Genomic DNA, 14,267 nt, shown 5'->3' on the forward strand with positions numbered 1-14,267 from the left:
GCTGGAGTGCAGTGGCACAATCTTGGCTCACTACAACCTCTGCCTCCCAGGTTCAAGTTATTCCCCTGTCACAGCCTCCCAGGTAGCTGGGACTACAGGCACGAGCCATCACACCCTGCTAATTTTTGTATATTTAGTAGAGACGGGGTTTTACCATGTTGGCCAGGGTGGTCTTGAACTCCTGACCTCAAGTAATCTGCCTGCCTTGGCCTCCCAAAGTGCTGGGATCACAGGCCTGAGCCACCACGCCCAGCTGGGCTGCTCTCTTTCTACACTCTCCTTAACCTCTAAGAATCTCTTCCAGGTTCATCCATGTTATCCCTAATGGCAGAATTTTCTTCTTTTCCTTCTTTTTAAAGATGGAGTAATACTCCATTATGTATACTACATTTTCTTTATCCATTCACCCATCAGCAGACAATTAGGTTGATCACATCTTTTGATTATTGTAAATAATGCTGCAATGAACATTGGGGTGCAGACATCTCTATTCATTCATTCATTCATTCATTCATTCATTCATTCATTTTCATGCATTCATTTTCTTTGGATCTATACCCAGAAGTAAGATTGCAAAATCATATGGTAGTTCTATTTTTAATTTTTTGAGAAATCTGCATACTGTTTTGCATAATGGCTGTACCAATTTCCCACCAACAGTGTGCAAGAGTTCCCTTTTCTCCATATTCTTACCAACACTTATCTTTTGTCTTTTGGTAATAGCCATGAGGTAATGTCTTATTGTAGTATGTACTGTATATACTCTTTCGTGTCTGGCTTTTTTGTTGCAACATAATATTTTTGAGATTCATTCATTTTGCTGCATATGTTAATAGTATGTTTTGGGGGTTTTGGTTTGTTTGCTTCTTCTTATTTTTATTTTTTTGCTGAGTAGTATTCCCTTGTATGAATATATTGCAATTTGTTTATCTATTCGATTATTGATGGGTATGTGTCTTATTTCCAGGTTCTGTTTATTATGCTAAAGTTGTTATAAATGTTTTTATGCAAATCTTTTTGTGGATATATGTCTTTTATCTCTCTTAGGTAAAAACCTAGGAGTAGAACTGGTGAATTATGGTGAGGTATATGTTTAGGTTTATAAGAAGCTACCAGAACTTTTGCCAAAGTGAGTTGTAACATTTTATACTCTTACCAATAATGTGTGAAGTTTCCAGTTGTTCTACATCCTCACTTGGTGTTAGGTATTTTACTTTTAACCATTTTTTTCAGTAATTTTAACTTTTCTTTAAGATCCAGGGGGTACATATGCAGTTTTGTTACTGGATATATTGTGTGATGCCGGAGTTTGGGTATAATTGACCCCATCACATGAGTACTCAGCATAGTACCCAATAGTTAACTTGTCAACCTTGTCCGCCTCCTTCTCTCCCAACTCTAGTAATCCCTAGTTTCTCTTGTTGCCATCTTTATGTCCATGAGGACCCAGTGTTTAACTCTTGTAAGTGAGAACATGCAATATTTGGTTTTCCGTTTCTGTGTTACTTTACTTAGGGTAATAGCCTCCAGCTGCATCAATGTTGCTGCAAAGGACATTATTTCATGTTTTTTATCATGGCTGCATAGTATTCCATAGTGTGAATTTTTGTTTTTGTTGAAATTGCTCTTGGGCAGAGATCCCCAAGCCCTGGGCTGTGGACTGGTACTAGTCTGTGGCCCGTTAGGAACCTGGCCGCACAGCAGGAGGGGAGGTGCAAGAGAGGATTACCACCTGAGCTCCATCTCCTGTCAGATCAGCAGTGGTATTAGGTTCTCACAGGAATGTGAGCCCTATTGTGAACTGCACATGAGAGGGATCTAGGTTGCATACTCCTTGTGAGAATCTAATGCCTGATGATCTGAGCGGAACAGTTTCATCCTGAACCACCCCCGGCCTGCCCCACCATCATGGAAAATTGTCTTCCACAAAACCGGTCCCTGATGTCAAAAAGGTTGGGGACCCCTGCTCTTGAGGACTTAGACAAAAATACTTTCCCAAGGTCAATGTTCAGAATGGTATTTCCAAGGTTTTCTTCTAGGATTCTTATTGTTTGAGGTCTTACATTTAAATCCATTTCAAGTTAATTTTTATATATGATCAATGGCAGGGGTCCAGTTTCAGTCTTCTGCATATGGCTAGACAGCTATCTCAGCACCATTTATTGAATAGGAAGTCTTTTCCCCATTGATTTTTTTTTTTTGTCAACTTTGCCAAAGATCAGATGGCTATAGATCTGCAGCTTTATTTCTGGGCTCACTATTCCATTCCATTGGTCTATATGTCTGTTTTTATACCAGTACCATACTGTTTTGGTTACTGTAGCCTTATAGAGTAGTTTGAAATTGGGTAATGTGATGCCTCCAGCTTTGTTCTTTTTGCTTAGAATTGCTTTGGCTATTCGGGCCTTTGTTGTTGTTGTTGTTCCATATGAATTTTAGAATAGTTTTTTCTAATTCTGTGAAAAATGACATTGGTAGTTTGAAAGGAATAGTGTTGATTCCGTAGATGGCTTTGGGCAGTATGACCATTTTAACAATATTGATTCTTCCAACTCATGGGCATGGAATGTCTTCCATTTGTTTGCGTCATCTATGATTTCTTTTGGTAGTGGTTTGTAGTTCTCCTGGAAGGGATCTCTCATCTCCTTGGGTAGATGTATTCCTAGGTATTTTATTTCATTGTGGCTATTGTAAATGGGATTGAATTCTTGATTGGGCTGTCAGCTTGAATATTATTGGCATGTTATTATCGGTCCAGGAGCTTTTTGGTGAAGACTTCAGGGTTTTCTAGGTATAGAATCATATCGTCCATGATGAGAAATCATTTGACTTCTTCTTTTCCTATTTGAATGCTTTTTATCTCTCTCTCTTCACTGACTACTCTGGCTAAGACTTACAGTGCTATGTTGAATAGGAGTGGTGAGAGTGGGCATTCTTTTCGTGTGCCGGTTCTCCAGGGGAATGCTTTCAGTTTTCCCATTCAGTGTGATGTTGACTGTGAGTTTGTCATCGATGGCTCTTATTCTGAGGTATGTTCCTCTTGTGCCTGGTTTCTTGATGTTTTCTTTTATCATGAAGGGATGTTGAATTTTATCAGAAACTTTATCTACATCTACTGACATGATCATGTGGTTTTTGTTTTTAAAATTCGGTTTATGTGGTGAATCACAGTTATTTGTGTACGCTGAATCAACCTTGCATCTCAGAAATGAAGCCTACTTCATCATGGTGAATTAACTTTTTTTTTTTTTTGAGACAGAGTCTTGCTCTGTCACCCAGGATGGAGTGCAGTGGCGCGATCTTGGCTCATTGCAAGCTCTGCCTCCTGGGTTCACGCCATTCTCCTGCCTCAGCCTCCCAAGTAGCAGGGTCTACAGGCGCCTGCCACCAAACCCAGCTAATTTTTTGTATTTTTAGTAGAGATGGGGTTTCATCATGTTAGCCAGGATGGTCTCTATCTCCTGACCTCGTGATCCACCCACCTTGGCCTTCCAAAGTGCTGGGATTACAGGCCTGAGCCACCGTGCCTGGCCAGTGAATTAACTTTTTAATGTGCTGTTGGGTTTGGTTTGCTAGTATTTTGTTGAGGATTTTCACAGCTAGGTTCATCAGGGATACTGGCCTGTAGTTTTCTTTTTCATTGTGTCTCTTCTAGGTTTTGGTAGCAGAATGACGCTGGCTTCATAGAATGAGTTAGGGAGGAGTCCCTCCTTGATTTATTGGAATAATTTCAGTAGAATTGCTACCAGCAGTTCTTTGTATGTCTGGAAGAATTCTACTGTGAATCTTTCTCATCTGAGGCTTTTTTTGGTGGGTAAATTTTTATTATTATTATTATTATTACTGATTCAATTTTGGAACTTGATATAGGTCTGTTTAGGGTTTCAATTTCTTCCTGGTTCAATTTTGGGAGAGTGTGTTTCCAAGAATGTATCAATTTCCTCTAGATTTTCTAGTTTGCGTGCATAGAGATGTTCATAGTAGTCTCTGAAGATCTTTTGTATTTCTGTGTGGTCAATTGCATGTCACCTTTGTCATTTCTGATTGTGCTTATTTGGATCTTCTCTCTTTTTTTTTTCTTTGTTAATCTAGCTAGCAGTCTGTCAATCTTGTTTATCCTTTCAAAGAAATAACTTTTGGTTTCATTGATTATTTTTATGACATTTTGGGTCTCAATGTTCTCCGGTTTTACTTTTTTATTTCTTTCTGCTGGCTTTGGGGTAGTTTGTTCCTTCTTTCTAGTTCCAGGTGTGATGTTAGGTTGTTAATTTGAGATCTTTCTAACTTCTTGGTGTAGGCATTGAGCCCTGTAAACTTTCCTCCTAACACTGCTTTTGCTGCATCCCTGAGATTCTGATACGTTGTGTCTCTTTTTTCATTTATTTCAATAATTTTTTATTTCTGCCTTAATTTTGTTGTTTATCCAGAAATAACTCAGGAGCAAGTTGTTTAATTTCCATGAATTGTGTGGTTTTTGAGAAATCTGGGTATTGATTTATATTTTTATTCTACTGTGGTCGGAGAGTATGCTTGGTATAATTTTGATTTTTTTTATTTATTGAGACTTGCTTTATGGTCAAGCATATGGTGGATCTTAGAGTATGTTCCATGTGCAAATGAGAAGAACGAATATTCTGTGATTGATGGGTGGTGTATTCTGTAGATGTCTATCATGCCCAATTAGTCAAGTGTTGAATTTAAGTCAAGTGTTGAATTTAAGTCCAGAATTTCTTTGTTAGTTTTCTGTGTTGATGATCTGTCTAATGCTTTCCACGGAGTGTTGAGGTCCTCCACTGTTATTGTGTGGTTATCTAAGTCTTTTCGTAGGTCTAGAAGTACTTGTTTTATCAATCTGGGTGCTTGAACATTGTGTGCGTACTTTTAACCATTTTAATCAGTGTGAAATAACTTCTCGTTGTTCTGATTGGCATATTCATGATGAATAATTACATTGAGCACTTTTTCATATGCTTCTGACAGTTTCTGTGTCTTATGAAGTATCTGTCCAAATCCTTTTTCTATTTTTTAATGCAATGTTTTATCTTTTTGACTATTAAGTTGTTGGAATTCCTTATATATTTTAGATACAAATCTCCTGTTAAGTAAATGTTTCTCTCATTCTGTGGTTTGCTTTTTCATTTTTTAATGGTACTTTTGACAAGTAGAAGTTTTTAGTTTTGATGAGATCCAATATGGCAATTTTATTTTCTTTTATGATCAGTATCTGTATTAAGGTTCTCAAAACCAATAGCATATTTATGTATTTGTGTGTGTGTGCATGCGCGCGTGTGTGTGTGTGTGTGTGTGTGTGTGTATACACATATACAGAGAGCCAGAGAGACAGAGTGCATGTGAGAGAGATTTAATATAAGGGATTGGCTCATGTTATTAGTGGAGGCTGAGAAGTTCCAAGATTTGAAGCTGGAGACCAGGACAGCTGATGGCATTACATTCTAGTCCAAGGGCAAAAGATGACCAGTCCCAACTCAAGCAGTCAAGTCAAAAAACTTCCCTCTTACTCAGTCTTTTTGTTTTATTCAGGTCTTCAATTGATTAAATGAAAGGCATCACAAGGAGTGGACAGTGTGCTCTACTCAGTCTACCCATTCAAATGTTAATCTAATCCAAAACACCCACACAGACACACCAGAATAATGTTTGGCCAAATATCTGGGTACCCGATGGTCCAGTCAAGTTGACCCCAAATTAACCATCACAGTGCCTTTATTATCCTAAGAAACCTTTGCTTACTTCAAAATATTCTCTCTGTTTTATCGTGAAGACCATTTATCTTCTAGAGTCATTTTTTGGAAAGACAATTCTTTCCTCATTGAGTTATATTGATGCCTTTGTCAAAAATCAATTGAGTATATGTGTGTGATATCTATTTCTGGACTCTTTTGTATTCCATTGATCTACTTGCCAAGACTTACATCAATACAACACCGTCTTGACTACTGTAGGTTAAAAGTAAATCTTTATATTCATTGTCTATAGCAAATACATATATATGCTACATAACAAATTATCCTCAAAAGTGCAATAGAGCAAACACTTATCATTTCACACCATTCCTCAGGGTCGGGAATTTGAGAGCAGCCAAGCTGGGTAGTTCTCTCATAGGGTCTCATGAGGTTGCAGTGAAGCTATTGCCCAGAGTTGCAGTCATCTGAAAGTTGGACTGAAACTGGAGGGTGTACTTTCAAGCCCTCTAATGTAGCTGTTGAGGAAGGACTCAATTCTTTGCCGGCTGTTGTTCAGGGGCTTCAGTTCCTCATCATATGGGCCTCTCCGTGGGGCTATTTATGATGGAGCATGTGTCTTTCCTCAGAACAAGTGGCCAGAAAGGGAGAATGAGAGAGAGAAAGAGACACTAAGATGGGTGTCACCATGTCTTTTATAAGTTAATCTCAGAAGCAACATACCATCACTTGTGCAATATTCTATTGTTCACACAGACCAACCCTGATGCAGTGTGGAAAGGCACTAAACAAGGATGTGAATATCAGGAAGTGAGGATCAGTCATTGGAGACATCTTGTAGGCTGGCTACCGCAGTCTGGAAATCATGTAGTGTAAGACATCTGACTTGGCTTTTCTTTTTCAAGATAGTTTCGGCTGCCCTAGATCCCTCCCTCCCTTCCTTCCTTCCTCCCTTCCTTCCTTCCTTTCTTTTCTTTTCTTTCTTTCTCTCTTTTTCTTTCTTTCTTTCTTTCTCTCTTTTTCTTTCTCTCCCTTTCTTTCTTTCTTCTTTCCTTCTCTCTCTCTTTCTTTCTTTCTTTTTTCTTTCTTATTTTTCTTTCTTTCTTCTTTTTTTGAAGATGGTTTGGCTCCGACACCTAGGCTGGAGTGCAGTGGTGCTATCACAGCACACTGCAGCATCAAACTCCTGGGCTCAAGCAATCTTCCTGCTTCAGCCTCCCAAGTAGCTGAGACTAGAGGTGCACACCATTATGCCTGACTGCTTTGCATTTTCATATAAATCTCAGAATTAGCTTGTTAGTGTTTTTTTTAAAAATCTTGCTGGAATTTTCACTGGGATGGCATGAAGTCTGTAATAAATTTGGGAAAAATTGATATCTTATCTATTTTGACAAATAGGTGAACATGATGTGTCTCTTTATGTAGCTCTCCCTTAATTCTTCCAGCAATGTTCTTTAGTTTTCAGTGTAGAGGTACTGTACATTGTTCATTAATTTATTTCTAAGTATTTTATGTTTTCTAATGCTATTTTAATGATATTTTTAAAATATTACTTTCCAAATGTTTGTTGCTAATACATACAAAAATGAAATAGATATTTTAAATACTGGTTTTATACCCTCCAACTTTTCTGCATTTATTTACGAGTTATAATAGTTATTTTATAGATTCCTAGGACTTAAGTAAGAAAACAAATTAAAGCCAGTCTTCTTCCTTTCCAACATTTATGCCTTTCATTTCTGACATATGTTTTCTGTAAAGGTCCCTATAGTAAATATTTTAGGCTTTGAGGGCCTTACAGTGTCTGTTGCAACTACTCAATTCTGCTGTTGTACCACAAAAGCAGCCACGTGTAAATGAGTGGACATGACTGTGTTCCAATAAAATTTTATTTCCAAAGATGAGTGACCAGGCTGGATTTGTCCTATTTAAAAGTTTAAATGTATTAAGGCCGTGAAAGTTAAGGAAAGACCTTGGAATCATTCCAAATGGAAGAAGACTAAAGAGACTTGACAATTAAATATAACATGTGATCCTGGGCTGAATTCTTTTGCTATAAAGGCCATTATTGAGACAATTGGCAAGCCTTGAGTGGGCCTGAGATTAGATGGTAGTGACACATCAATGTTAATCTTCTGACTTTTAGGCTGTGTTGTGATTATGTAGGATTATGTACTTGCCTCTTAGAAAATCACACCCAAACACTGAAGATGAAGATGATGAGGCATTGCGTTGACTGCTCACTCAAAACTCATTTAGGAAGAAAATTCATTGCTCTATTCTTGCAAAACAAAAACGTATTATTGGGCCATGTACTATAAAGAATGATTATAGATCCATGGCATACAAGTAGAATGAAGCTAGAAACCTGTGAGGATGCCTAAGCACTCTAATGTGAGATTTGGGTTCTGGTGGAGGACTAGGGCTTGCCTGTGCTTCTCACCATGTAATTTATATGTATTTTACCTTTACAGCCACTCAGTAAAGTAGGATTGCTGTCCTTGCTATGTATTACTAGATATCCTGAACTTTTGAGGTGAATTATGAATAGTCCCAAATAAGGTCTAATAAATAGCTTCCTGAGTTGGTAAAAAATTGCTTTCATATATATCACTGCATCCCACAATCCCTGAGAAGTTAATAATTATTAGCGTACTTTCACAGGTGAGAAACACAGGGTTATTAAAGGCAGAGAAACTGCTGCATGGACCCAAACCAGGGCTCTGATGTAAGTCCTGGGCTCTTTCCATGAACCACAATACACCAAGTTTGGGCCTAGTGTGTGTAGCCTTGGATAAGTTCCCTAAAATGATAGAATCTCCAAGAATCAAAAGTGATCTTGAAAGTCATGCGGTCAAACTTTCAATCAGAGAACCCACGCCCAGCCGAACGGCACAGGTTTTATTTTAGAGACGGGTCTTGCTGTGTTGCTCAGACTGGTCTGAAACTCCTGGCCTCAAGCAGTCCTCTCGCCTCAGCCTCCCAAAGTGCTTGGATTACAGTTGTGAGCCACTGTGCCCAGCCCTACATTGAATTTTTTGAGGAATTACCATTCTATTTTCCACAGTGGCTGCAACATTTTACATTCCCACCAGCAATGTACAAGGGTTCCCAATTTCTTCACATCCTTGCCATTGTTTGTTATTCTCTTTTTAAAAAAATAATAGCCATCCTAACGTGGGTCTCATTTTGACTTTTTAATGCCCACTATTATGAGTTGAATTATGTTGCCTGCAAAAAGATAGTTGAAGATACATGGAAGTCCTAACCTGCAGTACCTTAGATTGTGGCCTTGATTGAAAATAGTGTTGCTGCAGATGTATTTAATTAAGATGAAGTCATACTCGAGTAGAGCAGGCCCCTAATCCAACATGACTACTGTCCTTACATGAAGATGGCATCTGAAGACCTCTGTCTACAGGGAGAACACCATGTTATGATTAGGGCAGAGATTAGAGTTATGCAGATGTAAGCCCACGAATGCCAAAGATTGCCAGCAAACTACCAGAAGCTAGCAAGAGGCAAGGAAGGATTCCCCTATAGGTTTCAGAAGGAGTGTAGCCCTGCTTGATTTTTTTATTTGTAGCCTCCAGAACTATAAGGCAACACATTTCTGTTTTTTGAAGTCATCCAATTTGTAGCAGAGTATTTTATTATGGCAGCCCTGATAAACCAATACATCCACCCTACTTCTGAAGTCCAACTCTCATATCCTCTTCAGTTCCTGAAAAGACCTTTCCTGTTGATTCTCAGAAAGTCTGGTTCTCAGACCTCTCTGTCCTTTCTCTCCCGCCTTCTTCCCCAACTTGTGCTCAACGAATTCATTCACTGAGTATATATTGAGGTCCTACTGTATGCCAGGCACTGTTCCAAGAGTTAGTGACATGGTAACATCTTTAAAGACTTTTTTTTTCTTTGTGATCATGAAAAGTTTTGGTTTCTTTTCTTACTATATCATCTAAATTTTTGATACATTTTAGAGAGTATCTCATATTTCTGCCATATTTCTACCCTCTTTTCAAAACTCTAAAAGATATCTTCCTCCGGTTTTAGCCTAGGTTTAAAACGTTCTCACATAAAATGGCACTTTTAATTTTATAGTCACATTTCATCAGATGGAAATTACAGCATGTTAGAATTATGGAAATGGGATCTATTATAACTCACATCTTTTTCTCAAACATGATGTGCTATGAATTTGTGCATGCTTTGATTAGTATTCATGTGAACTGGGGTGTGAATGTTTTATAAAATAGACATTATTTCCCTTTTCATCTCTCTTGCTAGCTGCTAACTCAGGGGCAGGTAGTCCCTTGCTTCCAGGTTAAGCCTAAAGGACTGAAAGCTCACCGGCTGATTATCTGTCTCTTGGGTGAAACACAGCGAAGAACTCAAGCTTGGGAGATAGATGGGGGGTTGGGGACAAGGTATATAGTAGGAATAGCTTGAGATGAACAGATCTGGGTGATCTGTTCTTCCTGCTGTTTCTCTTGCATGGTTTGAGTTCCTTCTGAAATCACAGAGAAATATTTGAGCAGAAAGATAAGATATCCTATCTGAGAATTGAACTTTCTGAGGAAACATTGAAAAGTTAAATTATTGAGAAGAAACTCTTTGGAATGATTTTGGGACACATTAAGAACTCCACCTTAGACTGCAGTCCAAGTGACTTTATTAAGAAATAAGTGCGGCCATGCACAGTGGCTCACGCCTGTAATTCCAGCACTTTGGGAGGCCGAGGCAGATGGATCATGAGGTCAGGAGTTCAAGACCAGCCTGGCCAAGATGGTGAAACCCCATCTCTAATAAATATACAAAAATTAGCTGGGCATGATAGCAGGCGCCTGTAATCCCAGCTACTCGGGAGGCTGAGGCAGGAGAATCGCTTGAACCTGGGAGGTGGAGTTGCAGTGAGACGAGACCTCGCCACTGCAATCCAGCCTGGGTGACAGAGCGAGACTCCGTCTAAAAAAAAAAAAAAAAAGAAAGAGAGAAAGAAATAAGTGCATCTAGAATTAACTTCAGCCAGACCCCTTGTCAAAAGTTCTAACAGTACATGGTCAAATCAATAATTTAATAATAACTGTTTTCAATAGGTCAAGACAGTTCAAAGTTAAATATTCTGCAAACAATATCTAACTTTTAATAATATCTTTTTAAAAAAAGAGAGAAAGAAGAAGGATAAAAGGAAGGGAAGAAGGGAGGAAAGAAAGGAGGGAGGAAGAAAAGGAGGGAGGGAGGAAAGAGAAAGAGAGGAAAGGTATGATGTAAATGTAAAATGTCCATACTTTAAGGGACATAATATGTGCAAAGCAAATAGGATTTGTCCCCTGTAACTAACAGTACTTGTCTCACCTCCATGGTTTCTGAGAAAAAAAAGCATTACCAAAGTTGTATATTCTGGGACATGTTTGGATAATAGCAACTTTCCTTGAGATACAACAAAGAATTTACTCTAGAATTAAGAGATGGAGTCAGAATTGTAATATATTTTGGTTACTTTGCTAAGCAGAGTTCAATACCCAGCCATACTGCTGCAAGGTGCTCCTGTCAAAGGAAGCATGAAAGGGACTAGAAGGTTTAGGCCCAGACTGTCCCTAAAGTGTCTGAGACCTGAGCTGGGCACAGGGATTCACATTAGGGTAAATCCAAATGTGAAAGGGGAATGTAGGAAGGCCTGGATCTGCTCCTTAGAAACAGTCATTTGATTCCTGTGGGGCTTTTTTTCCTCCCCTAAAAAAAAGACAGACTGTAATTTCTGACTATGAGTGTCACATGTGCCTAGTACAAAGTAGGAAATTAACCTATATTCCTTTTCTTACCTCTTCCCTCCTTCACCTCCATGAAGGGGAGAACTGCTCATCCCTCCCACCTAGGAATGAGTGTACCTCGTCCTCCTCCTCAGGGCAGATTTGAGAGTGGATGACAGAAAATGTATCAGTGGGTTTTGAGGGCAGACAGAGAGCCTTGATCTTGCATGACCACTTACCATTTGTGTGACCTTGAGCAAAAGATGCAACTTATCTGAGTTCAGTTTTAGCTGTCACGTGACAATTATAGCTCTTTACATTTTTGCAAAGCTTACATGAAATAATACATAAAGTAATTTTAAATGTCGGGCACGTGGTACATGCTCCATTAAGACTGGGTACCTTCATGTACTTGGCTCAAAAAATGAGGGCCATTATAATTATTAATTCATTAAAAAATGAATCATTGAGATAAAACCATCTTCATCTATATGGGGTTATGGTCTCATTTTTTAAGACCCTATGTCAACCAGTAAACACTTTATTTTTATATCAGTTGGCAGGTGTCCCCAGGAATACCAATCAGAGCTGTCACTCTGACCTGGCATAGTAGTTCCCTGACAGCTGTGGGAATACTCCAGCAGGAGACTAGGGGAAAGGATGAGTGGCGTAATCAAAACTTCTGCTTAGAGCAGGGATCTGCAATCACAGCCCATGGAAATTACTAGGCTTACTTTAGCATTCATTCATTTGTTTAATAAATATGTATTGAGCACCTACAAGCATTGTTTGGGATTTTGAATGGAGCACAGAACAGACTCTTGCCCCCTTGAAGTTTATAATTTAGTTGGAGAAACAGACAATAAGCAAGAAAGGAGCCCAAAAAACTTATAATTACCAATTGTTATGTGTTATGATGGAAAAAAATAGGGTTTTCTGGGAGAATAATAAAAGTGGGAAAATTCAGTTCAGGGACAAGGAAGAGCTCTCTGAGAAAGCGTTCTTTGAGTCTGAAGGTAGAGGAGGATTTAGCCAAGGGGCAAGTGTCCTCCCCATCCCCACTCTGCCTTCTCCCTGCCCTTCTGCCTCCATGTTGTTCCAATGTGACCTTTCCTCACCCTTCACTGGGCACTGTGCTTGATGCTGGGAACACAGCTGGAGAAACTGGAATTGCTTCCCTGGGGTGGGGGAGATGGGAAGGACGATGAGAGGGCAGGAAAGAAGTCAGCAATGTTGACAATAGAGTGTGGTGTGTGACAGCGGAGGAGCAGCAGCAGAGGGGCCAAGTTGCAAATGGCCGATGAAGGTAGATGGAGAAAACGTTCTGCTGGTAGGGGATAAGGAACAGGATACAAGAGGCAATAGGGTGAGGAGAATGGACCTACACTGATTAGCAATGCCTGTCGGCCAAAACTGAACCACGGTCGTGTCATATTTGATAGATCTGATATTTTAAAAATTATGAAGTTCCCATAAAAATAGGGATTTTTAATTTCTCTAGAAAAATCAGAAGACCTGGCACCTCTGAGCCGGCAATCATACATGGCAACGGTGGGCTAAAGTCAAAGAGCAAAAGTTCTCTCCCAAGCTGTCCCGTGGGAGAACAAGTAGCATGGCTGGTTCTTTAAATTAAAAATAAATTTAAAATCCAGTTCCTCCATTACAGTAGCCACACTTCAAGCATTCAATAGTTACATGTAATTAGTGTCTACCACACTGGATGGCACAGGTCTAGACTACGCCCATCATCACAGAGAGTTCAATAGGACAGCATTGCTGTCAGACGCTGTGGCCCCACTATTCATTGCTTTCTCCTCCTGTTTTCTCTACTCCTTTTTGTGACCTGTCTCATCCTTGAGGCATTTCTTGCAACTACTATAAATACTATAATAGGTTGCCTGAAAAGCTCTATGACTAAATCTTGGGAATGAAACCTGTTTCAACCACAGACTCACTGAAGTATCTTGAACTTAATACGCGTGTGTGTGTGTGTGTGTGTGTGTGTGTGTTGCAAAGTAAGGAGTGACATATAAAGTTATTAGAATAGAAGAAAAGTGGATTTCAGTTAGAGCCCTTCACTACGGAGAATAAAAATAAATCTTATTATTTATAGTCTACAACTATGGGTACCCCATAGGGTGAGCAGAACAGAACCAAGTGGAGCAAATCTAAACTAAAGCAACAAATAACTTTCCAGATAATATCCTGTTAGGATATATGCGGATAAGATAACTTCTAGCTCTGTCCATATATCACATTATACAAGGGAGAACTGATAGTGATTGTGTTTATTTGACCAAAGTCATTTGAGGCATATCAGATCTTGGAGAATCGTTTGCCATGAATTGCTGGACAATTCTAACTTAATTAGATAAGCACAATATCTGTATCATTTGTGTAGGTACAATCATTAAATAGTCATCTCTGAGCCCAGTAAAAGATAATACACACACACACACACACACAACCTCTTTAATTTATAAGGTCATAATGTAGATTCCAGGAGACCTGAGAGGGAAGCTCAGTACTCTTAGGTATTGCATATTACCAGATTTGGGATCCACGTTGTATTTTAGCACATCTGAAGTGTTGTTTCTTCTAGCTTAGTTAACTTGCCTTGCCTTAAGTTCTTTTGCTGTGTGAATGCATGGAAAATATGAGAGAATCTTGAAAGAATTCTTTTGGCAGTGAAAAAATTTTGTTTTTTAACCTGCATTTGTTCATTGCCATCATTATCTACATTTCTCCAGGTTCACATATGAAAATAATTATTCCTCACTTCAGGAAGTCAGCGTTTAAAAAGTCAGTTTGGCTT

The sequence above is a fragment of the Pongo pygmaeus genome, chromosome 3 (assembly GCF_028885625.2).
Source record: "Pongo pygmaeus isolate AG05252 chromosome 3, NHGRI_mPonPyg2-v2.0_pri, whole genome shotgun sequence".
NCBI classification, from domain to species: Eukaryota; Metazoa; Chordata; class Mammalia; order Primates; family Hominidae; genus Pongo; species Pongo pygmaeus.